Source organism: Ambystoma mexicanum, chromosome 6q (genome assembly GCF_040938575.1).
Source record: "Ambystoma mexicanum isolate Mex_15411 chromosome 6q, UKY_AmexF1_1, whole genome shotgun sequence".
Classification (NCBI taxonomy): domain Eukaryota; kingdom Metazoa; phylum Chordata; class Amphibia; order Caudata; family Ambystomatidae; genus Ambystoma; species Ambystoma mexicanum.
Window position 1 is genome coordinate 197,613,451 of NC_090937.1, and position 12,090 is coordinate 197,625,540.

At 44.6% G+C, this 12,090-nt stretch overlaps 1 protein-coding gene across 9 annotated transcripts in view; it reads right to left on the reverse strand.

Annotated features, from left to right (window-relative positions):
- Positions 1-12,090, reverse strand: part of PTBP3 (polypyrimidine tract binding protein 3) — a 1,755,480-nt gene that overhangs the window by 1,465,647 nt on the left and 277,743 nt on the right. Inside the window, exon 1 of one of the 9 annotated variants that reach the window (XM_069630629.1) lies at positions 5,700-5,817. The exons of 7 other annotated variants lie outside the window; for them this stretch is intronic. The gene's annotated coding sequence lies outside the window, so the exon portion shown is untranslated. Of the gene's footprint in view, positions 1-5,699; positions 5,818-12,090 lie in introns of those variants that run through there. One more of the 9 variants, XM_069630632.1, reaches the window with a different exon arrangement.

The window sequence follows — 12,090 nt, forward strand, 5'->3', positions numbered from 1 at the left end:
TCTGATGGCAAGAGGGGTGTCCTGGGTACGAAAGACCACTAAATGGATGGAAGGGGATTCTGTGGTAGTCTCAATTATGGCCTTGACCGTGCTAGACTACCTTGTTTCCGCACTTAACCCTGCTTGGTGTACTAAGATGGTCAGTGCAGGAAGGGAGCGTGCAACTGTTACTGCAAACCGCTTTGGGGCCTTATCGGGTATCGAAGAATTGGATTGACTTGCTCCCCCATTTGGAGGGAACGTCCGTTTGAGTGTCTTGTAGAAGACCCAAAGGCAAGGCCCTGCCTTATAATGGAGCATGTGGTTCCACCCCGGGGTTGTTATGACATTCCTTTGCTGGAATATTGTTGGTGCGGGGACAACATTTATGAACAAGGAATGGTGACATATTTGATGTCGTACAACATCTTTTTACAGGAAACATGGGCGACGGGCCGTGTGTGTTTGGATGGCTAGGTTTCTGTATGTACCCCAGCAATGAAGGGTAGAAGAGGTCGCTGCCACGGGAGTATGGCAATCTTGTTGAAGTCTTTCCTAAACTATGAAGAGGAAATTGGAAAGACCCCACTTTACATTATGTGAGACTATCACCTGAGCAGGGCCAGGAGTTGCTTTTGGTTAATTTTTTATAATAACCTGCATGTTTTAAACAAGGGTTGTCTAGGGGCGCTGAAGGAACTTTGAGTCATAACATCTGTCCTTGGTGAATGAAAACACAACTGTGGTCTTGGGAGGGGATTTCAATGCCAAATTGGGTAGCGGGATTCCTATCGATCTGCTGGATCCAGGTGAAGACTGTTTATGGGATACCAAATCCCTGAGGCATAAAATATGCAGTGGCGTATAGCAATTTGCTATGCAATTCTGTAGGTTTGCTAATAAAATGGACACTTGTGTAGCAAAGCTGGCTATTTAAGTTACCCTCTTCAACGGAAGCAAAGCTCACCCTACATTCCTTTCTTGCCCTATGTGTTCTCTCTGCCCTCTTTTTCTGTTCACTTCAAGTGCTAATGGAGAGAAAGTGCAGCAGTAATCATCTCCTTTACCCTTAAGTGGCAAAGGCATGTGTGGGAGTGCTAGGCAAACCAGAAGTAATCAGGATGATTTTTATTTAAGCTTTCTATACCCTGTCTGGCAAAGACCAGTATGTGTCAACTTGATATATTTTTTTTTAAAGACAGCCCTGCAATTCCTTTCCTGAAATGCAACTTGTTACATTACAATATTGATACTGTAAAACACTGCATCATCTCCAGTCTTTACAGTAAAGTTTAGGTTAGTGGATCTAAATTTCATAGTCTCAACTATATTTCATTTTGTTTGGGACGATGCATCATATTGAGGGTTTTCTGTGATTGTATTGCTGAAATTAGAGTGACTTACAATTACAAAGTGCAACAAATATTGCCAGAAAAAATATCCACATGCCTTTTACATTGCCCATTGCAAGATATGTTTGCAACTTTTATTTAATATTTACTTTGTTTGCAATGAATGCCAAATAAAAGTTTCACTGTGCATGGCTGGCCTCTGGGTGGTAGCAGTGTACCAAACATAAATCGGGTTTGTAGCGCCATGCACCATTTTACAGAAATCAGATTTTAAATGCCTTGTCCTCCATTGCTATGGTTCGAGTGGATTTCTCTTAGGTTGAATAGATAAATTAAGATACCCTACCTGTAGGTCTAGCTGAATTTTAAAGAATTTGCAAGGCCTGACTCCTCTCCATGTCTTTTTTCAGCGGTACGCAAAACTGCTGTATTATTGTTCATTTCATTTCTTGGGTACGAATACATTCTGGTGACATTAACAATATTAGTACAAAATTGCTAATCAAAGGGGTCTGTTTGCTAATCAAAAACATGTTAATTAGCAAACTCTGTTAATCAATTTTTGAAAACTATTTTATGCCTTGAATCCCCAACTGTCTAATGACAGGATGTGTTCTATGGGCCTCCAGTTTAATACGTGGTTTGTGGATTGGGGAGTTCAATCTTTGAATGGAAGCACAGGTTTGGATGTACCGGGGAAGATTACATTCGCAAGTACCCAAGGCACATCCATAATTGATTATTTTTGTATGCGTGTTCAACAATGGCCCCTTACTGTGGATTTTGAAGTCGTCGATGAGATCCATAGCAACCACTCCCCTTTGAGGTTGGTGCTGAGGGTGGGACATCCCGGGATCCTTACAGTTAATCATCTGCACCTGGACCTCAGGGAGATTAATCCCCTATGCAAGCGTAGGGTAAAATATGCTAAGATCGACCCAGTGTCCACACAGTCCAAGGCGGTTCAACTGAACCTGGACCGCATTTGTACACATTTTATCCTATGTTACAGAACCAAGGGCAATCATACTTGCCAGAGAAGAAATATTGAAATCCCTGACAGCATGATTTCAAATCTGGTAAAAATAATAGGTATAGTTGGTTTGATGAAACATGTAGGTTGGCACAGAATACTCTGGAGGGGATCCTGCGGGACGGCACTAGCATTAGGAGAGAGCTAACTAATGCTAGGGCACAGTATAAAAGTGCCCTGGCTTTTACAAAAAAAACTGCCTAGAAGAGCAGGCATGGGAAGAACTGCTTCTGGAAGTCTTAACCAAGCACTGAAAAATGTTTTGGGAATTTGTAGCAGGTGGACCAGTTTCTATGAGGGGTAAGACCAATAGAGAGAACCATGCGAGTCCTAAAGCCTGGTTAGACCATTTTGAGTCTTTGTTTAGAGGTCAGGAAGTGGAGCAGAGCACTACACTCCGGCTAACTGAAGGAAGTGCAAACCGCAGTTAGTCAACAATTGCATAAGCGGGCATTCTGAGATGCAATACCTGCAAACTTATTTAAGGAGGAATTGAAGCTGCGGGCCCCACTATTGACTGGTTGTTTTAACTCCTATCTGGAACTGAGGGAATATCCACAGTCCTGGAAAAATTCAATAATTTACCCAATCTTTAAAAAGAGAGATCCAGGACGTTCACCATCGTATAGGCCCATTTCCTTACTGGATACATCTTTTAAGATCTTTGGACGTGTGGTTTTGGAGCACCTGGAAGAATGATCTCAGACAAGGAGGTCCTTTCAAATATTCAGTACGGTTTTCGGCCAGGTCTGGGGACGCGAGACCAAGCCCTCAATCTGTACCTGGCAGGAGCATCCTCAATTTATAAGGGGTGAACCAGTATACTTGGTATTCATGGACCTGAGCAAAGCATTTGATAGAGTGGATAGAGCTACACTGCGGTGGGTGCTCAGGCCCATAGGGCGCCTTGCTGAGCTGGTAAAGGTATTACAGATCATCCACGAGGATACCAGAGCTTGTGTGATATTTGGAGAACAGGGTCAATGTACGGGTCACTTCGAGGTAGCCTCAGGAGTGCGCCAAGGTTGTGTGGTAGCCCCTGTGGTGTTTGCTCTTTATATTATTAATGGCCTATATAAGGCATTGGTTGAGACATCAGCTGAATTTCTAGGATGGGTGCATTGCCCCTCCCTGTATTCGCATATGCAGACAATACGGTCTTGATTGCTCGCACCTCAATCGCTCTGCAACGTTTAGACACCTACACTGCCTTTTTGCTCAATCTTAAACTATCAGTAAATTCGAAAAAAAAAAATCGGCAGTAATGGGGTGCTCTAGTGGAGTAGGAAGAAGGATAAATTTGCGACGAATGTTGAGAAATGGTGAAATTATCGGGTGGGATAATGTGACTATTTGGGTGTCACTTTCAATGAAAACTGGTGGGTGGCCTCACATATACAGAAGCAGTGCTCCAAAATGAAACAGGCCCTGAGGGGATGGGGGGGGGGGGGGGGGGGTTCGGTCTCATTTTAAGAACACGTGTCAAGGCTAGCCAATTGAACTGATTCTGGAAGTTTACAGAGCACAGGCCTAGGCCGCAACTAAATATGGTGCGGCCCTTTGGGGTATTGCGAAAATCACACCTATTGAAATAATAGAAAACACCTTCTGCAAAACATTAATCGGTATTCCCAGTTCAGCTCTGAACTATGCCGTACACACTGAACTAGGAGTCCAGGTGATGACTGGTACACAGCCCCACTTTCACATTGGTTGGCACTTTGGTCTAACCCAAGAGCTAACCTAACGCACATGATTATCAAAACTTTGTTCCAGAGTTAGTCCTGGCACAAAATACCTTGGTTGAATTTGATTTCCAAGTGTTTGTTACAATTGAACACCGAAAGCTTGCTGTGCGTGTGGTTTGTCTGTTTATTTTCTGTTGCTAGTTATGTTGTTGTGGACTCGAATGTACTTATTGGATTATTTTTCTTTCATTTTCCTACTGCATTGTTGACTTCTTTCTGCAGCATTGTGTAGAGTTACTTCTCTTGGTTTTGTGCAAATTGCACTGAACTTCTTTATTCTCTTTGTTTGATGTTGCAGTGTATTTGAACTATTGTAAATAAAAGTCTAAAAACTCAGGCTCACATACCTTTTTGGGAGGCCTAGAAGAAAGCACCCAAATAATATTTGCGACAAATTACTAAGGTGATAACTTACAACACACAATGTCAGCAGAACCACTCACTGAGCAAGGGGCAAGCTTGGGGTTCTGGCATAGGAAAATATGAAGAACACTGAGGACTTAAGTAGTCCAAGGTTGTAAGTTAGACCCATAACTTGCAGCTTTTATGTAAAGATCTGTGTCATGTAATCAATAACAGACGTGATCGATCAGTGAATTCACGTGATGTCCGATTGAGAGTATGATCCCAAATATATCTTTAGAAGCATTGCCCATATATTCCTAGATCATACCCCATTTATTTAGATGTTTTCATAAAATAGCCATCCTGATACCGGTTGTATGCTTCAGAGCACTTTCAGACACCAAGTATGCAGACATTAAAAAAAAAAAAATGAAACATTATGCTTTGTTTGTAACTGAAGAAATCAGGAAAAACTGATTAGTCACAAAAAGAAGGGACAAGGAGTGTTGTAAAATGCGACGTTGTCAATTTTATAAATTGAGAAATGCAATTTCACATTAAACTATTGCAGACTACCTTTCAAACAGACTGGTTAAAGAAAATGCTGCGTTGTCGAATCTACGCATTATAAAAGGACCCAATAAAGTTTGCCAAGTCTCGCTAGCTTGAGTGGGTCTTCTGCACAGGGGTCCCTTGCTCGCTCTGAGTAGAAGCCTAAACTGCACTTCAATGGCAAAGCCTGATGAGGGTGTAGCATGGCTGGGATTTGTCATCTCAAGCGGATGAAACTTGCCCCAGCGTATAGGACAGTGTGCCACTTTGGGGAAGAATTGGGCTAAGAACAGTGATGAGGTAACATGTTGTACATTCCGCTGCACTTGGCTCACCTGCTGCAATCTTTAGCAGGGAAAGCAAACGTGACTGAGGAGCACCGAAAGGGCAGGCTAAGGTGAAGATTTCTATACTTGTCAAGCGCCGGCCTGAAAGACTTGCACCTCCCACAGCATTGAACCAATAAATCGTGATTTGCCCAGTGGAAGAGACATACTGAAGTCCAAATTCCTTTGTGTGTGTTTTAAGTCCTGTCCAGCAAATGGCACACATAAAACATGAGCAATTGAGGGTATGGGTAAAGATAGTAACATGAAATCCAGTGCTTGATCCTATGCAGGCGACTGCAGTTGGCCCCAGAGATCTAGACCACCGCACATTTAAACGTTTAACCTACAACAAGGTCCTTACCGTTCTGAAATTGCAATTAAGTTTAAAGTCCACCCATTTTGCAACGTGGCAGCAAGCCGAGGTCTGGCAGCTCAGAGGACACCATCTCCAGAGACAGCATTCCACAAGTCAAATGGACATTCTACAGCCATTGTGATCAAGGCAAGAATCTTAGCCGGGAGGGTGATGTAGAAGATTCTGCACAAGACCAAGACCGGACTAGTGAAGGAAGACCCCAAGTTACAAGGGTAAGGGGCAGAATGATTTGTTAAATGTATAGGAACCAATCAACAAAAAACAATTTAAACTGATTTTCAATTAAATTAAAATTATTTCTTGGTACCATTACTGCTCTCTCCTTTGCAGAGTTACAAGCCCATCTGAGCAAGCTTCATGCAAATTCAGACTGAGGCAGATAAAGGAGAGAGTACATGGATAGTTATTGAAGGTTACTGTTCTGTGCTTTAATGCTTAATATTAGGCTGTTGAGGGATTTGCACAGGCAACCTGTTTGGAGCAGTGGATTTGTTGTATGTACATAATTAACCTTGTATTGAAGTGTTTCCATGAGCAGTCAATAGCCATACCACAACTAGGCAGATTAGGCTTTACGCATTTCATATTCAATACTTGCCCAGTAAAAGTAATGGTGTGTGAATTGCAAACATGTGACTAGGAATGTATACTACCTATTCAAATGGCACAAGAATTGTGTCATTTTGGAGGCAGATAGGCCCCCAAGGAATAAGATTGAGGAGACAGTGAAGGATTTCGAGAGATTGCTTATTGAGTGGTATATCACAGTGGCTTGTTGTTGGGAGATATCAAGTGATTCCTTCAAGCAATGTTCGAGTCACTACTCATTACCACTCACTAGGGCCACCAAGTAACATTTTCGGAAGCCAGGCATGGATGGGACCAGTGAGAAGAATGTTCAACATTGCAAACCTTGACGAATTGTGATAAAAAGGCTGCCTTTAGACTTTAAGTATTTTATTTTCAAACTTGTTTAAACTTGCTTCGGTTTAGCATGACCATGCATAATGCGGCATGTACAAGTAAACTATCTATAGTAAAGTGAAGGTATAGTCCCATGTTTTAGCTATCTGGTGTGTCAATTAGAGTGTTGCTGCCAAAAAAGGACCTCCCAGAGAGGAAGTGAGTTGTTGAAAGAAAACGTGTCTGGAAATTGCATTGTGGTTTCCCCATCTGCTTTCGACGTGAGATTATTTAAAAAGCAGTCAATACTAGTAGTTAGACTGCTTTCTGAACATTCTGATTGGTTGAAAGGAGCTCACTAATGAGCTCCAGGTGCTAAAATAGAATTGCTCATAAGTATTTTAAGAGTAAAAGCTACCCAAAAAGAAATACTTTGCAATAGTGGCCCTCATTGTATAGTCTCCCAAGATTTTGGATAACAGCAATTGTATATGTCTCACACAAAGTTACACCTCTATACATCACATCAGATGTAATTGATTAGACAAAAGGATGAACAGAGTCATTCCCCAAGCACTCAACTCGCTTTTGAGGCCACTTGAGTTTGGAAGACCTCCCCCCACTCTGTAAAGATTTGTTATGGCATTACAGAATTACTCCCAATGACACCACAGACCCCTTCACTTGAGACGGTTTACAGATATCTACATTCTGTCTGCATGTTGGGCAAACAGATGATGTGGATACAAATGCTGAAGGAACATACTTATGTCAGTGGAAATGTAGAAATTGCACCAAGATAATGAAATACTAACATTCTTGTCGCTGAATCACACACTGTACCCCACTCTCTAACATCTATTTCCTGATTCCGCTTTCTCACCTTCCCCACGCTCATTTTCTTTTCTCCAGCATACTGAAGTAGGAATACCCCTGGCAGGGGCACAGTAAACCACTCCATGGACAAGCCTAGACACTCTGAAACTACCATAGTGAGCATTTGGGTCAGTATAAAAGTACAGTAACCTAACATAATAACCTAAAGTTTATAAAGGATGGTAATGCCAACATTGACGTGTAATCTATTCCTGAAGACAAAGTTGAAGCAACAGTATTTTATGATTTAGAACTACAATCAACACTGTTAGGAACTTAGCTCACCATCAGCATACAATACATTCTAAGCACACACAACATTGTTACCATTTAAATACAACAACATAGACACCTTATATTAAATAACCAAGGCATTTCCAAGCCTCGACCCCAGCGTGCTGGTGGTGGAGTTGCTTAATCTTCTGAGTGGGTTCCTTCTTCCATCTTACCAACTCAGCTCTATTTGTCCTTTGAAATCCTGGTATACAAATTGGTTCCCTCTCCCTACTCCACCCTGACCATTGCTACCATTTACCAGCCTCCTGGTGTTACCTCCCTGTTCCTCTCTGAATGGACCGATTTCTGTTCCTCCTTACGCTCAACCAATTCCAACCTGTTACTCCTGGGTGACTAACATCCGATTGGACTCCCCTGGGACAGCACCCACTCCCTTCATTGACCACTGCACCTCTCGATCCCCCTCGATTCTCCCTTCTGGTCCAACCCACTCTGCCGGACACACTCTAGTTGCCCTCCCTCTCAACTGCTCTGGTCACCCCTCTCTCTTGGTCTGACCACTCTTCTCTACTCCCACCTGGGACCCTATGGCCTTTTGAAAACAAAAGCCCTGCCAACCTTGTTCACGAACATCCGTCCGATTAAACTTGTGTCAAATGCTGCCTTCACTAGCACCTTCATCCCTCTTGCCTGCCCAACTCAGACTCCAAACACTGATTCTGCTCTCAGCAAACTCCACCTGTCCAACACCAACACCCTTGACATTCTTGCCCCAGTCATGAGAATCCGCCTGAAACCTGCCTCTAAGTGTAACGCTTGGTACGGCTCCGAATTTACAGACCTCAAATTAAGTGGAGAGCTGCAGAACGGAAGTGGCAAACCTAAGGTTCACCCTCTGACAAACTGGCCTGGCGCCTGCCCCAAACGCATTACAGACTCTCTATCCGTGCAGAGAAAAGGGCCCACATTCAGGCACGGGTATCTGGCGCTTCTAACACCACGGCTGAATTTTTCAAAATCTGAGGTGCACTTGCCACCCACTTCACCAAATCTCAGGACATCCTGAACAGCCTTGTCACGCACTCTACCAACCCATCCCCTACCCACTTGCCTCCCTTGGCCATTCACCCTCCTACTTCCTCCTTCGCCCTTGTCTCACAGGAAAGAAGTCACCAGAGTTGTCCACTCCATGAATGTCTCTTCCAAAAAGGTTGCCCCTTGCTCATCCAGAACCATTAAGGACAACATTTGCTCTCTCGCTCCTGCACTTGCTGAACTCTGTAACCAGTCCTTCGCTACTGGTTCTTTTCCATCCTCCCTCAAGCCTTAAAAAAAACATCAGCTGACCCTTCCTGTCCAGCCAACTATCAGCCCATTTCCATCACCCACTTCCTGGGGAAACAGCTTGAGAAGTTGGCCCTGCCCCAACTTAACTCTCACACTGAAGTTGTTGGCAGTCTCCACGACCATCAGTCTGTATTCCGACCAGCCGGAGTCTAGGAAACTACTCTTCTGAACACCTGTGAAAAATTGCGCGCATCTCTTAATTCTAGCTCCCCTGGTGTCCTCATCCTTCTTGATCTCTCCTCTGCATTTGACATGGTCAACAACTGCATCCTTATTAAAAGACTCCATGATACCCATGGCATCTCCAAGCGGGCACTGCACTGGCTGACGTCCTTCCTAACTGACCGCTCATCCCAAGTCATCCGGGGCACCTTCTCCTCACCTACTTCCTTCTCCACTTGTTGCGTCCCCCCCCAGGGCTCAAGTCGCTCGCCATGGCTCTTCAACTGCCTTACTCTGCAGGCACACCTAATCTCCTTCTCCCCCAATTTCCAGTGCTATGCTCACTACACACAACTCTTCTTCAAACTTCCTGCGGACGCCCTTATACCTTCCATCATCCCCAACTGTCTCTCTGCCATTCGGGTCTGATGCACTTCCAATGATGTCTGCCTCAATGCCAGAAAAAACAGAGATCATTCCTATTGGGACCACTGAGCCCTACTTGTTCCCTTCACTGTGGCTTTCTTCCATGGGCACTCACCCTGCTCCCTCTTCTGAAGCCAGAAACCTCAGTCATCTGCGACTTCTCTCTCGCTCTCCTTCCTCCCTCACACTCAGGCCATTGCCAAGTAGTCCCACTTTCAGCTCTTCCTTCTGAAAGGAATTCTACCCTTTCTCACCTTCCCCCAGAGGCTCAATGTTTCAGGGGCTCTCGTTCTCTCGAGGCTTCACTATTGCAATAGCCTCCTCCTGAATCTACCTTCGTCCACTCTGTGACCCCCTCTGGCTAATCCAGAATAGGCCAGCAAGACTTATCCTTGGCCTCAAGCCCAGGGACTGCATCTCTCCTGCCCTACAAAGTCTGCACTGGCTCCCGGTTGCTACACGCTTAAATTCAAATCCCTCTGTATCATCCACAAGGCTGTCTGGGGCCTGGGACCACACCATCTGCAACTCTTACTTATTAAATATTCTGCCTCTAGACCTCTGCGCCCCTCTAGCACCAATTCCTTTTGAGTAAAGCGGTTCGCTAAACAGAGGGCAAGTGGTCCATCGCTTTCCTCAACTGGCTCCCTTCTTTGGAACAGCCTCCCCCACCCTCTTGGTCTTGAGCAGAACCTTCTTTAATTCCATAAGAGCCTCAATACCTTCCTCTTTAGCTTTTCCTTCCTTCCTTCCATCCATCCATCCATCCATCCATCTTCACTCTCGCTCCCTCCTCCTATCCCCTGCTAATCGCACAGTAGCTTGATTGGTGTGGAAGGCCCGCATGCATCCTCGGGTCATGACCACCCACATCGTATCATCCCAGCTGCGGTCTAGCCTCAGCTCACCCTCCAACCTTCAAGGCCTGCACTTACCTTTCATTGCACTTCACCTGCTGCTCGCCCACGACCACCACAACACCCATCCCATTCTCTCTTCCTTCTGCACTTGCACGTTCTGAACACTCGCAAGGCATAGTAGGATCGTCTTCCCCTCCCCAAAGTTTTTTCTTATATTGATTATTTGTATGTATTGTCATTTTAATTGTCTATCATCCCCTGTCCCCCTCCCTGTGTTACCCTGTGGGCGCTTTGAAACAGTATTTGTTTCTTGTATTAGCATCTAACAAGTGAACAATAAATAAATACACAAGAAATTATGTAGTTACACAGTAACTTCGATTGATTTTAAAAATATAATTGGTTTTCCCCACCGATATATGTCCACAAATATATAGATACACACTAAAGAAAACACAAGTCATGCAAGATTACAGGATCTGTGCTGGGATAAGGTTTGTTACTTCCCTGTAACTATTGTTCTCCAGCATGGGTCTGGCATGGCTTCACATGCTCATGAATATTCCCTGTCGTCAGGCTAGGAATCCTTGGTAAAAGAAAAAACTGTTTCACTTTGGTTTACCCAATCACTGTCCTCTGGGTTAATACTGCCCCATCCAATGACAGTCCTCTCCCTAAGCCCCACCTCTGGCAGCCATATTCACATTTGGTAAGCACGTAAAGTGGCAGTATGACCAAGAAGAGACGCAGAGGGGCTAGAGGGAGGGTATGCTTGTGAATCCATGCCAGACTCATGCTGGAGAACAATATGATACGATATGGCATTTATAACACGCAAGTGTTTCAAGAAGCGAAATAGTTACAGGTAAGTAACTTAAACATTCTCCAGCATGGGGTCTGGACATGCTCATGAAAACGCAGCAGTACAACATTACACAACCATGTAAGGTGGCAAGGCTCAACAGAAGCAGTTAACACCCCTGGAACAGACTCACCTCAAGCAAACAGGTTGCGCAGCACTGCTTGGCAGACTCTGGACGCCTCCCTGGAATCCCTGTTGACACAGTAGAACTTTGTGAAGGTGTGCGTGGACCTCCACGTAGCAGTCCTGCAGATTATCGAGCTGGGGCACACCAGACAGGAACGCCATACTCACAGCAATCGCTTTGGTGGAGTGGGCTCTCAGACGGCCCGGGCAACGATTCGTTCGCAAACCGATGGCAGTGCATGATGCAGCCGGAGAGCCACCTTAAAATGGAAGCCTTGGAGGACAAGGCTTTCCCATGGTTCACCAGACCAAAGCTCACAAATAATTGAGAAGTCTTCCGAAAGCTCTTTGTGCGCATCACGTAGAACTTCAAGGCACGAGCAACGTGCAGCAAATGTTGCACGGCCCTCTCCACCAGCAACAAAGTTTTAGGTAAGAAAACAGGCAACACTAAAGGCTCGTCCAGACGGAATTCCCACAGAACCTTCGGAATGAAAGAGGGGTGTGTACGCCACCCTTGACTCATGGAAAGTCCAGTACGGTTCCTTGCAGGATAGGGCCTCAATCTCACCTGCAC